The 21478-nt window shown below is 36.7% G+C and overlaps 1 protein-coding gene, 1 long non-coding RNA gene and 1 pseudogene across 7 annotated transcripts in view; 1 reads left to right on the top strand and 2 right to left on the bottom strand.

Annotated features, from left to right (window-relative positions):
- The window catches only part of LOC111510052 (uncharacterized), a 344477-nt gene that overhangs the window by 122170 nt on the left and 200829 nt on the right, over positions 1–21478 (bottom strand). The window lies entirely within an intron of this gene.
- The window catches only part of LOC141482384 (uncharacterized), a 223051-nt gene that overhangs the window by 100832 nt on the left and 100741 nt on the right, over positions 1–21478 (top strand). For both annotated transcript variants that reach the window (XR_012465495.1, XR_012465496.1), the window contains exon 3: positions 16460–16582. This is a non-coding gene — a long non-coding RNA (uncharacterized lncRNA). The remainder of the gene's footprint in view (positions 1–16459; positions 16583–21478) is intronic.
- LOC111517762 (large ribosomal subunit protein P1-like) lies at positions 8621–10994 on the bottom strand (annotated as a pseudogene).

Raw genomic sequence — 21478 nt, 5'->3', positions numbered from 1 at the left:
CAGATGCTACAAATGCAATACGCATATATACAGACGGCTCAAAAACCAAAGAAGGCTCAGGATGTGGAGTGTACTCCAGATCACTAAGCCTAAGGATTAAGTGGGGAATGGGAAAAATACCAGCATGGTCCAAACAGAACTGGCTGGTATCTCAATCGCTACGAGAGAAATAACCAGGAAAGGAATTTCTGGCAAAAACAAGCCCTATTAGCCTTGAACAGACAACGTATTATCTCAGAGCTAGTACTAAAGTGCTACCAAGATTTAGCCAAGGCATCGGTAGATAATAACATTATCCTGAGGTGGAGTAAAGGGCCCGATAGGAATGAAGGTAATCGCATTGCCGACTCTTTAGCCAAGGAAGTGGCTTAACTAAGAATTTTAGGACCCAGTGGCACCTCCGGCCTGATGACTTCGACAATTGCAGAACTAGCCAAACGTCACACCCATGCTCAATCTCTAAAGAGATGGGATGAAATCACAGGATGCAATTTTGCCAGGATCACCCTTGGCGACCCTTGGAAGCTGGCGCCGAAGAAATATTTGGCGATGACGACGAAAAATATACGTTTAACAGTAGGATTTCTGACTGGCCACTGTCAACTAAGGAAACACCTCCACAATATGGGATGTGGATGCAGGATGTGTGAACAGGAAGATTGGTCAGGCATGTCCTATGCGAGTGCCTGGAGTTGTGTTCGGTGTATTCTGCGAGCCTTGGCCTACACCGATATAAAGGAGATGTCTGCTAGTGACTTGTCCACCTTTCTGGAAAGGACAGGATGGACGATGACCCAGGAGGACAACTCCTTAGGAGGATGTACAATGGGTCACATGTGGCCTAAGTGCTGTGGGCCTACACTCACCCTCCCTACTCTACAGATACATATACAGAACATATTGGAGTTAATTGCTGATTTAGATTGGGAATAAACATTTCTAGAACAGCCGAGAATGTTGCATCGAAATTGAAATCCCAACAAGAAATGTTATCATAAATAATGGAGAACTAAATTTCAACCATATTCTAGTTTGTTGGGTGCTTTTCGAAATAATTGGAAATCGTCCCTTCGTATAAACCGTCCGTCAATAGTGTTAACGCCATCACACCAAATAATCCCACAGCATTCTCATCCCTATCTGGTCTAATAATCATGTTTGCCGGTCCCCTTTTAGGACGAATGCTGTCGATAAGAGTATCAATTTCCTACTGGAGCTCCGCGATAGGACACATCAAATATCCCCAGGATATTAATATCACTTCTGGTTACTTATCCAATAATAAATAACGTCTACTTCGTCGAAAGCGGAGTATTCCTGCAACGGACATATTCATTTTCTTGCTTTGGCTAATATAGTCGATATTGCGGCGAGTAGAACACATCTGATAAGTAATAATCGCCAGGGTGAGAAATGACTATGATGCAAAGCAATATATTATGTTGACAATCAGGAAGATAGATGTAGATGGTAGATGATGATGATGTTGAGACAGGTCCGTGTTTACTGAAGGAATTTTAGAGTATACGATAGGTTGCCTTTTATGTTTAGGGATTTGGCAACCCTAGTGTTGTAATCTGGCAACTGACAGCTCTATCGTTAGGTTGGACATTTTTGAGTTTATACGTACTCAGAATGTTTTGACATACGCGCTATTTGTGTTGTTTACAGAAACTTAAAAGATTCATCTCGGCCTAAAAATGGAATTGAATGGTGAACATTTGCGTACGATTATTTTTTACAACTTTCGACGTGGATTAACTCAGCAACAGTGCATGTATGAACTTAATTCAATGTTTGGCGATGAAGCTCCATCAAGGACCAGTGTTTATCGATGGTATGGTGAATTCAATCGTGGTCGTAGTTCACTCTTAAGACTCGTGAAGGTCGTCCAAAATTAATTGTTGTTCGGAAAACCATTGATGCTGTGCGCGAACTGATATTGCAAGATCGTCATATGACCCATCGTGAGATTGAGACAACTTTAGGCATTAGTGGGACCAGCCTACATTCAATATTGCATAAACATTTGACTGTCAAAAAAATTTGTTCGCGTTGGATCCCACACAATTTGTCAATCGCTCAAAAAAAGGCTCATGTCGATTGGTCGAAGGAAATGCTCAAAAAATACGATCGCGGTGCTTCGAAACACGTCTATGACATCGTGACAGGTGATGAATCGTGGATTTACGCGTATGAGCCCGAAAGTAAACAGCAGTCGACTGTATGGGTGTTTCAAGATGAGCCCAATACAACAAAAGTTGTTAGCGGACGAAGCACTTCCAAGCAAAAAACTGGACATGTCGCAACCGTACCACTAGAACAACGCAGAACAGTCAAATCTGAGTGGTACACAACCATTTGTTTGTCAGTTGTTTTCCAAGAAATCAAGAAAACCAACCGCCGAAGACGGATCACTCTTCACCACGACAATGCGAGCTCTCACACTTCGGCTCAAACAACTAGTAACGCTTCGATGACATGTTTGTACTGAACACAATAATTATCATATACTTGATGTATGATTTGGATCGTAATTTTTGTTTGGCTGAAGTCACCATAAGTCGAAATTTTCTCCAGTTTTAAGATATAAGACTTCTTGGAAAAAGAGACAAGTGTTGTTGTCAGCTTTTGGAGATTTGGTCTTTTCTAATGTATTGTTGTATTATGAAAAGAGGGTTGGACACAATAAGAACCCCTGCGGAACACCGGCGTTATAGGTGAAAATAACATAGAGAACCATTGATAACTAGTTGTGAGAAATAGTTTTTGAGAAAACTATAAAGCCATGAACAAATATGATCTGGAAAATCTCAACATCAGTAGAAAATTGACGGAGTTTCAACACTAAACTTTGGTTTCGGAAAGTACAGATGTTGGTGCATCGAATAAATATTCAAGTCCTAGTACTCTGCTGTTTCAGCAACCGATCTGAGAGCTGGTACTGGTTCTATTATCCTGATGAAAGGACCCTTAGGATTGTCAGAAATAGTGGAATTCAACCAACCCGTGCAGGATGATGCCCCCAAATCAGTCCCTAATCGGAAATTCAATTGAGTTTACGCCTTAAGAGCACCATCATGTAATTTTTGTTTCTGTTAACATTGACACTTTTACGTTGACATTGCTCCGGATACCCCTCTTGGAACGAAAGGACCCCTGCACTGACCATTTCCTCGTTTAATACAATTTTCTGATAACGGACATAAATTTCCCCCCCGACGTCAGAGATAGTGCCGACACGTCAAACTCTCCAAGATATTAATATCACTTCCGCTTACTTATCCAATAAAAAATGACGTGTGTCCTTCCGAGATGAGAGAGCATTCCTGCTACGAACGGTTTCTGCTCCTGCTAATAATCGCGATATTGCGACAAGTGAAACACATCTGATAAGCCCTTGACAGACCCGCATACGTGGGAGAGAAAGGGAGATAAGTTGTGTGTGACAGCCAGCACACAAAGTGCTCGATGACCGGAGGGCAGAACGCAGGGTAGGCGGACGCTCCTGATGAAGGGTGGACGAACGCTCCTGCTGCCCTGCCTGTCGCTCTCCTGCTGCCGTATTCCATCGCAATATCCGCTCTCGACGCCGGTTTACCGCAGGAGTGGGATTACGAGTGGTCGAGAGTTGTCCAGCGTGGAAAAAATGTTATACTTGCGGCCGTTCAGGATGGGTCTTTTGAAGGTTATTTTCAGCGGAGTCGCTAGCGATGACGATTAGTTTGGACTCTATTATGGAGTAGGGAATGTCTGGAAAGTTACGGAATTTAGAGGCCGTCCAGACGTATACAAAGAGGCCGCAAGGGATTCTCACAAAAGAAGCATTAGGGTGGCATTATACAGGCGACGAACGGGTTTTGAAGTGACGTCGTGGAACATGACGGTTCGAGGAGTTTTCATTTCAGGAATGTTGCGAAGTGTTTTTTGTGAGATTTATGTTAAGGCATGAAGGCAGTCTTGACAGTTAACAGTTAATAATCATGAAATAATTCGAATTCATTTAAGCGAATACATGAATTGAAAGATTTTCCAACCTCAACTTCAGTATTCTGAAAGAAAAACACTCAGTATTCAGAATTCCTTCTTTTAATATTCCAAGTTCATAGACATCGAAATTGATACGATCACAGGATATAGAAATATAGAACAATCTCCAAATACGCAAACTTGTACGCTGCAATGTCAGCGTACAGATCTTCATAAATATTGAGGGAGGTAGAGATAAAAAAGACACAGTATTGAGAAATTCATTTAATATCTATTGATCTTCAGAAAAGGTTCCAGCAATGCAGCACATCTCCTTTTCTTGAATCCTGCTGGGTGGCAAGTTTTTATTTATTTATTGTATTTTTGATTAACGCAAGTAATATCAGTTTCTTGTTAGATTATCACTGAATATTTTACAACATCGTAACATGTGTTATACTATAAAATAACTTCCTTAGTTCGTGGAATAATGAAACTGCTAGAGGAAGAAGAGTGGACAAAATGATCAATAGAATGAAAACTGGGACCAAAAGAGTGATCAGGAAGAAACGGAGGAGAACAAAAAATTAAAGGTTTACATATTTAAAAAAACCAATAGAAAAACTCAATAATATTAATCAAGGCTCATTATTCTTTCGAAAATATGTGACTGCAAATACCCGGGAAGAAGAAATCATGAAACTATTGAATGTAAGGATGTAAGAGATCATGAATGGGCTATCCAAATTTATTGAAAAAATAAATTGCAAATTCACCAAACACGTGGATATATTCAAAGAGCGATGACATGTCTATCAAGACTAGTGAATCCCGGTAGGAGCGTCCTTGTCTTTCCAGTATGTTAATAACAAAATCAAGAGCATCAAAGATGGACCAGAGTTCGTATGGAAGCGGTATCGTGGTTCATAAGAGAAATTATTTCTCCCGTCTAATTGGCATAAAAATCCCCTCAACGGCACGAATACCTCATTAGGAAGTATATTTCCGAAATTACGTATTTTTCAACCGTTCCAAATACATCCTATCCCGTTATTAACCCCCCAATCGTGCTGCCACCAATTCATCTATCGTCCATTCAAAACAGACTCAATAACAGATTATTTACGTTCGTTTCGTTGGCAGCAGCGTGATTTCCGAAAACCGTACAACGCGATAAATTATTTCTCTACTGCTATTCGTGTTCCTGCTGCGGCCATTCGCAGGGACAAAAGTCCTGAGCGATTTATGGACCGATTCGTTTTCTCTGTCGTTTCACGTCACGGTGAATGCGTATTACAAAATCGAGTGATCGGTCGTGTTGTAAACAGTAATTATCCTTTTGATGGGATAATTCGCGAAATATCGAATCTTCGGAAAATTGGAGGAGACCTCCATATGTTTTAAAATATTTTCGAGCTGTTGGAGGAAATTCGGCAGATTCGATTATGCTGAATTATTACCACAAGAACTCAAAAGTTTATTGGAATGGATACCATAAGACCTCAAAATTTTATGCATAAATTTTCAAACCCAAACTTTGTCAGCAGTACCATGAGCATTCAGCATGAGTGATTGCTAGATTTATATTGCTCGAAAATAAAAAAGTTAGTTCAAAAAAATTAACATTTATCAGAGAAAATTTTCAGGTTGAGTGATATTCGTAAACGTTATTTCCAGAAATATTCTCAGATGAATACATCGATATAAGAAAAAATTTAAACAATTTTATTGATATTTGTAGATATTAATTTCATGACTGTTAAGCTGCGGGAACGAAAATCGCGACGGTCAAGCAACCGCGGGGCGGCGCGGAGCCATGAGGAGAAGTATCTCGCGTAGACACGAAACGCCACCGCTCGTTTCGTGCGCGTCGCCTCGTCATCGCTTGGCCGTCGCCATTTTCGTGTACGCAACCTAAGTTTTATCGCTGTCCTGGCGCGAACGGCTAGCTTCTTCAGAAGTTCATACATCCTGAGTTTATTTCCGCAAGTTGACCATTTTGTCGTTTCTCGAAATTTCATCGATAATTCAAGCGCAAACCACTGGTCCTACGGATGGAATTCATTTGAATTAAAAATGTCCTACTTAATATACAATGAGGTTCAATTATGACATTGAGATTTTTGGATATCATAATGAGTGATTTTTTTGCTGGTATCTTTTTGGCACCACTGTTTTTGACAGATCACGCGTGAATCGTGTCTCGTGTCATTGTCAAACTTGTTCAGTTTGGTCTATAATTTAACCATGAATCGACTTACGAATGAACAACGCTTGCAAATTATTGAATTTTATTATCAAAATTCATGCTCGGTGAAGAAAGTGTATCGTGCACTTCTTCCAATTCATGGGCCTTCTGAGGGTGCTATTCGGAAGCTTATGACTAAATTTCGAACCCAGTTTACATTATTGTAAACATTAAACCAGCAACACGCATACGTAGAGTGAGGACCGAAGAAAATATTGCGGCTGTATCCGCCAGTGTTCGTGATGACTGTGAAATGTCGATTCGCCGCCGTTCGCAGCAATTGGGCCTCTGTTACTCCACTACATGGAAAATTTTGCGAAAGGATTTGGGTGTAAAACCTTGAAAGATACAGCTGGTGCAAGAATTGAAGCCACACGACCTCTCACAACATCTAACATTTGGTGAATGGGCGCTGGCATAGTTGGAGGAAGATCCACATTTTTATCGAAGAATTGTGTTCAGCGACGAGGCTTATTTCTGGTTGAATGGATACGATAACAAGCAAAATTAACGCATCTGGAGTGAAGACCAGCCACAAGCATTGCAAGAGCTACCAATGCATTCCGAAAAAGTCACTGGTGTGGATTATGGGTCGGTGGTATCATCGGGCCGTACTTTTTCAAAGATGACAATGGCCGGAACGTTACTGTGTATGGCGAGCGCTACCGTGTGATGATTGACTACTTTTTGTTCTCCAAAATGGAAGAATGTGACATGCTTGACATGTGGTTTCAACAAGACGGTGCCACATGCCACACGGCACGCGAAACAATGGCCCAATTAAGAGCCGCCTTCGCTGAACAGTGAGATGTTTGGGGCCCCTTTGGATTATTTATTGTGGGGTCATGTTAAGGCTCATGTCCACAGGGATAAACCACCAACGACTGACGCTCTGGAAGCCAATGTTGAAGCATTTATACGTGAAATTCCGGTCGATATGTTAGAGAGAGTTTACCAAAATTGGACCTTGCGCATGGGCCTTCTAAAGCGGAGCCGCGAACAACATTTGCATGAAATCATCTTCAAACATTAAATTATATTGATTGTTCTATCGATTCCAATGAAGATTTCATCAATTTTTTCAAATTTTTTGTGTTATTTTGAAAACCAAATCCAATACCTCTTAAAAAATCACCTGTTATATAAATGGAATCTTTTGCATGAAATGAAGGCGGCAACTAGAAGAACAGAAGAGTCTTTAGAAAGCATCAAGGACAAAACTGATTGGTCATGATGGTCACATATACCCCACGTGTGGGACCATGGAAAAGTTGCAAGTTAGATCATACAGAAAAGCCTGCAGTTTCAGCAGGAAGCTCTCCACTCTTGGCGAATTCAAAGAAAAATGTTAACAAACCTGAAAAATAAAACAACACGAATTTCTGACAGCAAAAAATATTCATTAATTCATTGCCTCATCGACACTAATGTTACTGTAAATCAATTTCGAATAATGGTAACCAATAAATAACCATAACGGTAGTGATGATCCCAGTCGATAAGAGGATTATTGAAGCCGATTGTCGACGGTGCATTCAAATCGAACGCTCGTATCCACACATCTACGGTAATAAAACTGGGTAATCCGAAAATCAAAACAGTTCATCGAAAGGGTTATTGGAGCACTTAGTCTCGCCTTTCGACTCTGAACGCGATTCGAATTGATATTCGAAGATGGATGGCGACGATTTTTTAAATCGGACTCACTTAATGGAACCATTAAATGTTCCGTTTGGGACGCACCGCGAATACGAATGGGGGATTTTCTGGACTAATGGGGGATATTTCTGTTTGGAAGGGTTGCGAGTTGTTGACCTCGGTCTCGCAGGTGATTATTTTTTTAAAGGGCTTTCTTGGGAAGTTTTATTTTCGTTCTTAGTTGGGTTTCAACAGAATCTTTGGATGCTGAGGTTGAACGATTTACTTCGCAATTCTAATAACCCTCACTATCTCTAGCGTGTGAATTGTATATTATTATGATGTATTATTAAGAATATTTTGATCAAACGGATGTATCCTAACATGTCCTAAGACTTTTTCAATCCCATTACAAAAGCATAGAAAGTATGTATCATTGATGAGTATTTCAATGGAATGAAACAAAACTGCTTTTACGGCAGAAGTCATGATTGATGAGAACATAATCCAGGCTAGTAGACTGTTTTCGAATAGAAGACCAAACATTTCGTCGGCTACTGCGGCAAACATCATCAGTGATATATGCGTTGACTGCGAGGACGAAGGTTATATCTCGAAGTCTCAGTAACGACTGATGATATTCTCCTCAATCGAAACAACTGGTATTCCTCAAGGAAGTGTTATTAGAAACTTTCTTTTCACTCTTTCATTTCTTTCTTTTGAACTTATAAAAAGTTTAATCCTATGTCACATAGTTAAAAAAAACTTGTACTCTAATCGATGAGTTCAAGACCCATATCATCATCAGACTCTTCAGGTTGTTCTTCCTTCTTCTTTTCCTCCTTGGCAGGCTCAGCAGCAGCTGCAGCATCTTCTGTAGAGGGTGCACTTCCTACTCCAGACCCAATGTTGGTGATCAATTCCCTGACGTTGATTCCTTCTAGCGCTTTCCCCAAAAAGACCAGGCCAGTATGGTTCAACATAAACGTTGGCAGCTTCGAGGATGGTCTGGATTTTTTCACCAGTTACATCATCAACCAGAGTTAGGGCTGAGTAGACGCAAGCAAGTTCGGTGTTCTACAATTTAAAAATGTTTACTTCATGCAGACTTCTTAACTAGAGCTGAGTCATACATCTACATTCACCAAAAACTCAAGCCATAACAAACCATAACAAATAATTCAGAATAACTGTAGAATTAGCTGAAATTTACAATCCTTACTTCAACATAGACCACATTCTCAAGCTGCCCAATTGGTTAAAAATTCGAATTAAGTCCGAAATGTTATTGTATACAGGCCGTTTCTTTTATCATGTGATAACATTGCTATATTCTAAACCATAATAGATACGAAGACGATTTAATGGGAAAAAAGGTAATTGTCATCAGGAATAATACAATGGTCAAGGAAAATTTACGGGGACTCTCGCCCTTCTCGAGTTATACGGGGAAAACCAAAAATGCTGTTTTTCGGTTTTTTTTCAAATGGAATTGTTATTTAGGAGAATATCAAAAAATGGAAAAAAATGTTATTGTATTTGAAGCGTACTATGAGGATTTGATAATTAATATTCAATAAAACATTTCGTGTCAACATGGCCACCATCACCTTTTTTTTTAAATACGGACCTGTCATTTTTATTACAGATATTAATGAAGCGATGAATTCACAATTCAAGGGTATATCACTTTTGATATTTTTATAGCGTTTCATTTGAAATAACTACCATCATCAGTGATAACAAATTTCGTATTCGTTTCATTTTTCCCAAAAGTTCATGATAAAATGAATTTTTCTGTTTGACTGTTGTCACTGATGATGGTGGTTATTTCAAATGAAACGCTATAAAAATATCGAATGTGATACACCCTTGAATTGTGAATTGATCGCTTTATCAATATCTGTAATAAAAAAGACAGGTCCGTTAAAAAAAAAAGATGGTGGCCATGTTGATACGAAACGTTTTATCGAAAATTTATTATTACATCGTCATAGTACATTTCAAATACAATACATTTTTTTTTCAATTTTTGATATTCTCCGAAATAACAATTCCCCATTCGAAAAAAAAAAAAAACAGCATTTTTAGTTTTCCCCGTATAACTCGAAAAGGGCGAGAGTCCTCGTAAATTTTCTTCGACCATTGTATTGTTCCCGATGACAGTTACCTTTTTTCCCATTCAATCGTCTTCGTCTCTGTTACGGTTTAGAATATAGCAATGTTTATTTATTTAGAAAATACATCCAACAGATCATGAGATCCAATTACAGGAGTACATAATACAAAATGTGAAAAGCTTATATTAGTCCTGAAAAACAAAAATTAAACATAAAACGTAATCTATATTAGCATTACATACCATGTAACATATCAGTTCTGTAGTGCATTATATATATATTGCTTTCCTAAACTGAGATAGTGACAAGAAGAATATATCTATGTTCTGTAGACTATTGTAGCTTCTACACATTTATTCTACAGTTTTATTCCACAAACTTTTTGTGGAATAAAACATCGAGATTTGTATTTTGATCTCCACACGCTCTGCTCAGACCACTTTCTCAAAATAGTTGTTCTAAATATTAAGTCCTTAGTGGAATGATACCCCTATCTCTACTATAGAATCCTAATTTCATATCAGATTGCCTCACTAGGCCAGAAATCTTGGAAGTGCGGAAAGTTTTCACTATCAGTTCTTTGTAACTTCTCAAGGCACATGCTCCTTGGTGGGGAGACGTCATTGGCTACTGATTTTGACACACCATCAATGTGTATCAAGGATTCTGGGAAAATACTTCATGGTGAATAAAATATGTATGTATGTATCATAGAATGAGAAGATATAAGCACGAGTGGCTCCGTGAGAAGCGAATATTGTCCGAAAAGAAGTAGAAAACATAAAATTTTGAGATTTTCTCTCGAACTCCTCAGACTCTACTCAGGCTGTGTTCATAAACTTGCTCAGAGTATGATGATCTTACTTCAAATCATTTAAGAACTCATTTTACTTAACAGCATATTTAAATGACGTGATTATACTCTGCAGGGAATAAGTAACGCGACTCCAGATTACTTTGTGGGAATTGTTGTTCTTGGTGAAGCTCAAGATCATGACCGGCTTACCGTATTGCGACATGAATAATGGTCCAACAAACGCAGAAGGTTGTCATTTTTGTTTCAAACATGATTTTTGGAGCCATTGATCAGTTATCTTACTGTGGTCATCGATTATTGGCGCTGATGCGTCCTACTTATGTAACGGAGTTCGACAAAAAGGTAGAACCTTTTAGGGAGAAGAAGTAATACCCTTATTTGTCAGAAAGTGAAAATACTAGAAACACTTCTCTAAAAAGGAAACTGATAAATAATGAATTGCAATAATCAACACCAAGTACAAAATATTAAAATTGGAGTAAAACTAACAGCACACAAAGGAAATGTTTGTGATGGTTGTTCAGTACTTTTCCTTCATATCATCCATCGATGGTACTGTTTAACTGTTGTTGATACTAGGCTAAAGAACTATGCAACGAAAATAGTAATTGCTGAAACGCTAGCAAACATTTTTAATTGAATTCTTACTTTCAACCTAACCAAAATACTAGTAGAACATTAGCAATGTTTGGTTAAGTAATTTTCCATCGAAGACTGAATACCCTAACGTGGAGAAACAAATGGAAGAATGGGGAATGGATGTGACTAAACCAGAACATCTGTTTCAAGTGAAACGTATCCCGTTTGACATTCGAACACTAATACAAACCAGTCAGGGTGAAATCCAATTAATGCACATGTGCATGCAAAAATTGATTATGTGCTAACAGCAAAGTGCAAACATTATCAGCTCGGTGACAGATGCACGTGTTACTCTCGATCTGGATCGTTCTCCTGGTTCATTCGGGTTAATGCATTCAACGGAAATAATTAAGGGGGTTTAATTGAGAGCCGTTTCGAACAACACCTGACCTCCGTTCACCTATTGGAGAAGTTGCAATGAATTTCGAGAAACCCTTACTGGGGACTACCGCTGTTTCTGTAGATTTGGGAGGTGATCAATAGACCAGATATAGTTTCTTTAGGTATACGAGTGGATAAAATAGAATGGATTAGTGTTTTTGTTTCAGCATACCAAAGACACAACTAAAGGACAATATTTCTGAACACAACAGTAAAATAAACACACGGAAACAACTCAAATAGGTTCACATTTGTTTGTGGGGATGATCAATTTTGAAATACTAAATATCTTTATGTAATATTATATTAATGATTCATTATTGTTTCATTTAGCTCATCAATTTATGAATATTTTCTTTAGGTAACTTTTTATATGCTAGTTTTTTTTCATTTGGTCAATAGTGGAAGATTCGAATTATTTCTACTGACAGTCTTACTGACTTTTATTATATGTTACAAATTACTTATGTAGTAGCTTCCAGGTATAGTCACATCATATATGCCAGGAAAAGGTAACTAGTTTCAGGAAATGGTCGACAATTCGTCACAATTTCGCTTATATTTCTTCTGTGACTCCCACACCTGACACCACTTGACATTGCTCACTTGGAAATAAGTTTCTCTGTATTCTCAAGGATAGAAAACAATTTTTGGAAAGTCTCATACGTCTGAAAGTCATTTGCATTATTTTCAATGAATATTAAAGTTCTGTCATTCGCTGGGGAATGAAAAATAGAAAGTTAAACGATGAAATATCTGAAAAAATCGGCTAGACATATTTTCTCTGCTAATTTGCGTTATAGACGACGTTCATCTTTCACAAACTCTCGACAAAAACGTCCAAGCCCTAAGAATGTAATTATCTCTAACTTGTTCCTAAATCATTCGCGGAAAGTTTTGCGAAGGCGCACGAGAAAAAGGAGTGTCGATAACTTTTAAATTATCAAATTCGTGCTGAACTCTCGGAAAGTTTCACGATCCTAATAATCACGAAAATTGCTCGGAATTTTATAAGTTTGTCTTTGTTGGGTCCGTGTTTTCTTTGATCTTTTGTGTGCAGCGGGTTTATTGTTTGTCAGTATTTTACCTTAATGAGACCAACGCCGGTGACAGGGGAAACTGATAAATTGAAGGGAATATTCGTTCATTCATACTGGACCCCTCCTTTTCGAAACGGGAAGGATTACATTCGAAAGTATTTCGATTAACGCTCTGTTGGCATGTATGTTTTGAATTCCTGTGTTTTTTCTCAGGAAAGTTTTTCCATGTTATCATATGGACTATATGGTGGCTTAGACAAGTGATCGCCAGCGTAACGGTTTCGGAGAATTCACTCCTGGAAACACGTTCACCCCTGGTGTAAACAATTCCTTTCAATCAAAGTGAACTGCAAATACAACATACATTGGAGTTACGTTCATTAGTTGACCTCGATGCAGATAAGACATGTTCATATCGCGTATATTATACATTTATTGGCGAAAAAGCGAGAGAAGCGTCAGATCGTCAAACGTCAGCTATTTGCTGACAGGTTGAATAAAAAAGGATTCCGTGTTTGAGTCGAATAAACTGTGAAAGAGCGCTGGTGATTGGGATTAACAACGAATGTATTCGGAATGAGAGAGAGTGAGTGTTAAATCAACAAACGGCGCTTCAAAAAGGAATGCCGAATGATGCAGGTCTTTCATTCAAGAGTTTTATCACGTTTGTAATGTACTATTTGGTTGATCTTGCTAGAATTGTTTGATATATCAATGTCTTAATTTAATTCTATTAACCAAAAACAGAATTTTTTTGACTACAAGAATAGTTGTCACCAAGAGATAAAAAAGGTTTATGGAAGAAAAAGAAGCCTTTCAAAAATGGCATCGTCTAAATTGAATAATAACTATATCCTTTGTTTATATATTATACAGGGCTATTCAAATTCGTTTCTGTACATGGGGATCTCGTAAACGATAAGAGATAGAGTGTCGGTTAAATTATCGCAAAGTTGCGTATTCTAGAGACCTATTCAATGATGTAAAGAAATCGAATGTAGCTCTTATGGTTCTGGAGATATACAGGAAAAACAAAACACAAATAATTTTTTTGCCTATATCTTCTTCATTCGCAGACATATTGAAAATCTGTCCACATTTTCCTATTGGCACTTGATGTGGGCTCTCAGAATATATCCATGAATCTTTCATACAGGGTGTTCATTTTCAGGTACCTATTCATATTTTTTCCATTGCTCTGAGCGTTTTCTATAATGAACTTCGAATAAGAAAACCTTTTATGATTACCTAAAACATATCTACAACAAAACTATATTATAAGTGTTTTGATGAGCAGAAAAAAATGGTAGCAATAATAACATCCGAAACGAACACTACAACTACAATAAAAATTGAAATGAAATAAGTAATTTATGTACACAAAAAAATTAGTTGTGCAATAAATGTTCGAATTGGAGTCCTTCCATTTCGAGATAAATAATGGGACAATAAGATGGTCTGCAAGATCACCAGATCTTACTATTTTGGACTATTTTCTATGGGGACATTGAAAAATAGGATTTACGCTGGCAGATAGATAGAAAATGTGGAAGACTCGAGATTGAGGATTTTAAATGATTTCGCAACAATGCAGCAAATAAGTGTATTTAGGGCAATAAATAATATGAAAGACCTAGTTTTAAAATGTCTCGAAATGGAAGGACTCCAATTGGAACATTTATTGCGCCAATAATTTTTTTGGGTACCTATGTAATAAATTACTTTATTTCAGTTTTCATTACAATTATAGTGTTCGTTTCGGATGTTATTATTGCTATCATTTCTTTTTCTGCTTATTAAAACACATATAATATATTTTTGATGTAGATATGTTTCAAATAATCATAAAAGTTTTCTTATTCGAAGTTCATTGTAGAAAACGCTCAGAGCAATGGTAAAAACATGAATAGGTAACCAAAAATGAAAAAAAAAAACTCTCGAAAAACTCTACGATACATAGGGAGACGTGAAAATTGCTATTAAGTTTTTATTCAACTTAGTCAACCAATTTCCAGGGCCGTAATTTAAAAGGGAATAATTCACAGAATAATTCACAACATCCCGAAATATAAAATTTAATTTAATTTCCCAGTATGAAGTGAACGTCTACGATCCAAAAACTACAACAAATAATACAGGTCCGTATTTAAAAATTCAAAGATGGGGGTGGCCCAAGTCAGATGACACCCTGTATAAAAGATTCATGTATATATTCTGAGAGCCCACATCAAGTGTCAATGGCAAAATGTGGACAGATTTTCAATATATCTGCGAATAAAGAAGATATAGGCAAAAAAATAATTTGGGTTTCTTTTTGTTTTTCCTGTATATCTGCAGAACCAAAAGAGCTATATTCGATTTCTTTACATCATTGAATAGGTCTCTAAAATACACAATTTTGCCACAATTTAGCCGTTTACGAGATCCCCATGTACAGAAACGAATTTGAATAGCCCTGTATATAGCACTAAAACGTTTCAGACTGAATAAGTCGAAGTCAAATTCCCTCAATTTGAAACTTTATAACAAGTTGAGCTTAGAAGTGCGTTCCCTGAATCTCTACTCCTAAAAAATTGTTTTTATAGTGTAGAAGAATTTTCGAATTATTCTTTTTAATGTAATTAAAAAAAATGTTTTTGTGAATGACCTGATTGTATTTTTACATATTTTCTCTCCATATTTTTTGTACTATGTGACGTGCTGTAAATCACTGTGTGAAATAGCAAATAAAGTCTATCTATCTATATATGGGAAGTAATGAAAATGTAAACGGTTTCGAAGATTTCAAAATTTGAAAAATAGGTCATAAAGTAAGGCAGTTACAGAAATACCTAACCCACTGAGCCCAATTGAATCTTTGTAATTTTTTTTACAATGATAGACGTTTTAAAGATCTAGGGAGTACAAATGTTTTTCAAAAAATTGATTTACTCGGATCCACAGTTGTTTTTTCCATTTTTATTTTCAGTCGAATTAAATAGAAAGTGTTTCGGAAATGCTAACTTAAGGAACACTTTGCTAACAGTTACAAGAAAATGTTCAGTTCTTGCATATATTCCAAGTTTTCAACGTTGAATATTTTTGAGTTGATCATTGTGGGTTTGAACGTTACCATTTATGCGCTATGCCATAAAATACGTTCGCGGTAGCTTTGTAAATTTTATCCTGTACATAATGCATGTTTTCTCATTTGCATATAGAGCGTTTGCTTTTATAAGGCCATGAGGAAGTGTTGGATGGAGCTGTCTAATTAGCACTAACAGGTAACAAACTGTTTCAGTTCGGTGTGGCTGCGAGAGACGCGAGATTTTCCATCAACAAGTGATCAAAATAAACCATTCGGAGTCTGAATAGAAAACATTTTTATGTAGTTATTATTATTTGAAATAGTGTATCTGTATTATATGGTACTTCATCAAATTATAATAGAACAGTACAGACAGGCAATGAATGAACTTTTTACAGATTAAGTTTTCAGAAGTTCTATGATTTTTTGACAGTGATCAACAAAATTAGCCACAAAATATAAAGAATATCAAGAAATATTGTACAGTTTTAATTATAACTTTGGGATATTAGACCTAAAAAAAAACTTTGTTTACAGATCTGAAGTCACAAAAAAGTCACGAAATCATAGGAAGTAGATGGGGAGAAATAGAAGAATGATGGAGGTTTTTCGGAAGTACTTTTATGTCAAGCTGAGACATTATCAGATATTACGATAATGGTAAGTGCACTATTCATCTAATTCATTTATAATTTTTAGTGTGGACCGATTTTTGAATATGTATTGACTTGACTGACTCTCAGCTAAGTTTTTAAAAGTTAATGGAATGTCTTGGTCAACAACGTGACTACTACTTTGATTGATTGAAAACTCGACACTGAATCATATTCAGGATGGTTTAAACTATGACGTGAGAAAAAATATATTCCTCTCATGGAGACGCATCCAAATATTCGTATAGCCGCTGTGTGTTATCCTATTTCTTGTTATTTTCGATTTATGTTTTTGTTAATGCTCATTTGAATAATGGTTTTTATTATGGTCCTGACACTATTCTTGAATAACTATTTTAGAAAAAGGACACATACCCGACACTGAATGTTGATATTCAAAACTAACTAATTCATGTTGGAGAGTTGTTCTCCTAAATTCGTCTGAGAATGGACAAAATATACAATATTTTTTCAAAATCAATCAACTGAGAAAATTTGTACTTCGGTATTTTCAAAATTTCATCAAATAATAGCCTATAAGGTATCACTGTTTTGAATTTTTACTGTAGCTTAGTGTTCCATAAAATGTTAAAAAGTACCCGTGTTAGGAATCACACGTTAAAAGGTAAAACCTTGTTAATCCTTAGCTCGCACAAGTTTAGACTTCTGAGGGTTGTCGTTCGTAGGGGTGTGACAGCTGATTAACGGAAAAACAGACAGAACAGAACAGATTTTTTTAAACCCAGGAATTATTTTCTAGACTTTTGATTTTCAAGCTGATAACTCAACTCTGCTTGTCACTTCTTACATAAATTTTGTCAATTTTCATTCATGCTACAGAGCTGGTCATTTTGTAGTAGAAAGAATTATTTATATAGATTATGTTGAAAAAGTTCCTCAAAAATTTACTATAAAACTTGGGAAAACTAAAAGTCGATCGAGTTGAAAATCTCGAAAAAAATAAAAAATGCCCAACCCGGAAATTACAAAAATTTACAATATATGCGTACTCCTCGATGCAAATTTTTTCCGAGTTTTGATTTCATTTGCTGCTCAGTCCGGAAAAACTCAGCGTCATTATTCCACGTTGTCTATAATCAATCTATGCTAACTAATACCGTAGATTTGGGTAATGAACCTCTAGCTGAACAGATACAACTTTATGATCATCAGCGAGCATCCGAAGGGGGCTTTTCGGATACCATTAAGCAATAGTAACATCTGATAAGCCCCCATACACGGAAACGGAGCTACTCATAAACTTTTTATGCGGTTATTTTCGCTCCGAACAAAGACTTGTTTCGGATGAATCGGGATAGAACCGAAATTAACCTTTAGTCGGCGGTGCAGGCCTAGCGAACTAACCCGATTACGAGAAGGTTTATTATTCAATAAAATCAACGAGTGTAAAAACGGGACGGCGCGTTCTTCTTCTTCGTATAGTCGAGAGGAGATATTGTGTTTAGTGGAGGTGGTAAAAGGGGATTTCGAGTCCTTACGGAGGATATGGAGCCACATGTTAGGCTACAGTCATCCTTTAAGTTATTGAACTTTATTGGTTACTTGTTCAAATTGACACATTATATAGTGTATATTGTGATTTAACAGGAATTTTTTTCTCGAACAATTACATTAGCATATAAGAAGTGGACTGTAACATAACAGTGACTATGACTAAGTATGTTGACGAGTTGAAACGGCTGAACACGAATCCGCTGACTGTATACCACCAACATCCATTATTTTCATATCAATTATTGTCTATATACTATTGAAAGAGGAACCTTATCAGACGCTTGCGATTTTGTCTCGTGAGTAGCGTCTAGATTACTCCTGGGCAGAAAAAATCAAGTACGCGTTGGAGAAGGTGATGGATTCCTATTCCTCCTCGAGAACGCCATCTGTGGGATCGATAGAACACTCAATCAAAGCTGAACGAGGCTCCCAAATTCAGTCCATTACAGTGCCAAGCTTCGGCATTGGTCGCCTAACGAGATACGTCTTTTGATTTTCTTTGCAGATTTCACCGAAAGGAAACTAATTGAACAAAGCATTCCTAATATAACACCAAATACTGTTGGGAAAGAAAGTTTTGGGCTTTCTACTACTCCATCTTGATATTTTTTTGTGTATTTTCTATAATGTTATCCAATTTGGTACTGAAGAGCCTTGGGGCAAGTGTCTTAAGGCGAAACATTGGTGCATACCAGTGAGGGTGACAGTGTTCCATGTAAGTGCAATTTATTACCATTCGGTTAAAGTAGAACTCATGTGAATGATATCTGATTTTTATTTCACAACGAATGCATTATGATTCAAACTAGCACTACTGATGAGACCTGTAGCGGTTCGAAACATCGCTGTCTGGGGTATTTTATTGACACTCCGTTTTTAATTAGAATGAATATAGCCTTAGGCACCAAAAGTGAGAAAATACAATTCATTCTCGTCTAATAAGAAAAGTTTGACATATGATTTTTTGTTTCACAGATACTGATGAAATGAAAGACTGAGAAAAATTCAACTTTTCACAAGAACTGTCTTTCAAGAAATTAATAAACTTAGGTTTTTACTTTTGCCGATACAGAATATATAACATACATGTCTCAGGAATTTTGTATAATACTAAAAAAAAACAAAAATGATTGTAAAGTTTGCAGTGGCTAATTTTTTTTATATATTTTCATATGAAGTTATTTTCATCTAATTGTTGAAACTAACTTTTAGCTCTGACGAGTTAAAGGACATACTAATAACTCAATTCGTTAATACATGTTTTTATAAAATTTCTAAGTAAACCCTCAAAATGACAGAATTTATGACGTGAGTAGGTGAAACCTCTAAAAATTTAAGCAATCTTCTTTCTCCTTCGGCCCTTTTTTATAACTTTTATAAACTCGTACATTTATCGATACAGAAATTTTCATGATAGGATATTTCCTCAACAACACTCAACAACTCCATTATGTGGTTACCTATACGAGTTTTCCTATTAGGAAAACTTTTCCGTTATCATGCAAGGCACGACGAATTGTGATCTACTCTGGCTTTTGTGAGTCTCCCATTTCGATGAGAAAAAGAGGGGAAAAGTAACAAATGCGCCTCTATCTATATATAACGTTTCCCAAGATTGATTCCGATATCCCGCAGATTATGGAAAGTGGCTGAATAGAACATTTTGCGGAGATTATTTTCCTGATTGATATATGTAAATACATTTCCGGGTGGAGGCTTGAGTCGAGAGAGGATTTTCATTTCGAGATTTGAGGTTTGGTACAGTAGGCCAATTTGTTATCAATAAGTAAAGAGATTTTTCATGTTGGTTTTTTCAACAACTTTTTATGGCCAAGTGTTTCTGATAAAGGTTTAGTTTGTATGAAAATGGTGAACAATCATTTTCCATTTCTCAAATTTACTCACTTTCATTTCTCATAGTTTGAATCGACTTCAGTTTAATTTGACCGCTATGGCCATCATATTCCCTTTCCACAGTAACCATTTTTATGTTGTTTCTTCTGAAAAATTATTTATATTGACCTAACGGGTGTATTTGAGAAATGCATTGAGAAATTCCTCCAGAAGTAAATAGATTGGAGTACATTTTTCCATTTAATTTGGGTACTTTTGTGGAACGTTCTCAGAAACTACCGGTGTTACTAGGAAACAGATGATGAGTTGATGCTTATGGTGTTTTGAAAACATCCTTTTATCGTTTTTAATTGAACTATTTTCGTTCCAAATTTAGTACACATCAATTTTGTTAGATGAGAGAGTTTATTACTCTTTGCCGTACACTCTTTTATGGTGAGACTCGGTCTTATCGCAGTTTCCGACCGAGAGCAATTAAACCCCGAACCTCGCAAACGACAACCACTCTCTCTTTCGAGACAAAAAGCCTAGAAAAATTGTCCTTTTATGCTTTCAGGGCGTTATTCCTTCCTTCAGATCCAAGTCCGCGAAACTATAATCCAGCAGTAGTATCCCCTAATTGCTTTGTTTCTCCTGACAATTACATTCATTACGTCTAATACTATTGTTCGCAAGTCCAATTTAAAGTTCCCTTCTCGAGAGAAAGGTATCTGGAAGACCTCATAATCCTCCCTTACATCAGAGACGGATCTAGAAAATTGGCGATCACATAAAGTTATTATCGGCCATTTGGAATATGCTGCGTTTTGTGGATTAGTTTCGGAGCCGACGTATATTCTTTCAATAATGATTTTCTTTGTTGAAAATCTAATAAATTATTAGAGAAAGTAACATAAAAAATACATTCAGACAGCTTATATTCTGTCCAACCAAGCAACAGAGATCTCCAAAATATTATCATGCATAGTGCATGTGATATTCTAGACAAGGCTGTTTGTACAGAGTCGCACTAAGGAACGACCGAAGTTTCATTTTATTTTTTTTAATAATATGCGGCGTGGTATAGGAAAATTTGTTCGGTGGAGTGTAGGAGCACACATTAATAATGATAATAATGTGTCTTTGTTCTGTCAATCTAGGACACATACATTTTTTTTGCATTTGGAAAATTAATGCTAATCCTAGACCTGACGTCAAAGGCGTCTAGCGTTCTAGCAGTTTCTTCAGCCGTATGAGTACTTGACATTTTGAAAATTAAAAACTTTAAAATAATGTATATGTACACACCACAGGCATTGAAACGTAACTGACCACTTTGACACTGTATAACAATGAATTCCGCCAGCCGATAGCAGTTAAATCTGATTGGCCAGCGTAAGGAGGCTTGTTTATCTTACCCGATAGGTGACCATGCTTTGCACAAGCATCTATCATTGTTTGGGTTGCGTTTTTTGTTGTATGGATATAGTTTAGACCAGATAGGTTTCGAAATTAGCACCTCTACACACATATAGTTGGCAGCAGACCGATTATT

This window comes from Leptinotarsa decemlineata, unplaced genomic scaffold (genome assembly GCF_025532065.1).
Source record: "Leptinotarsa decemlineata unplaced genomic scaffold, Ldec_3_MD MMD2_tig00001064_RagTag_RagTag, whole genome shotgun sequence".
Lineage (NCBI taxonomy): Eukaryota > Metazoa > Arthropoda > Insecta > Coleoptera > Chrysomelidae > Leptinotarsa > Leptinotarsa decemlineata.
The sequence above is the reverse complement of the archived record's forward strand: the minus strand, read 5'-3'. Positions and strand labels throughout refer to the sequence as shown.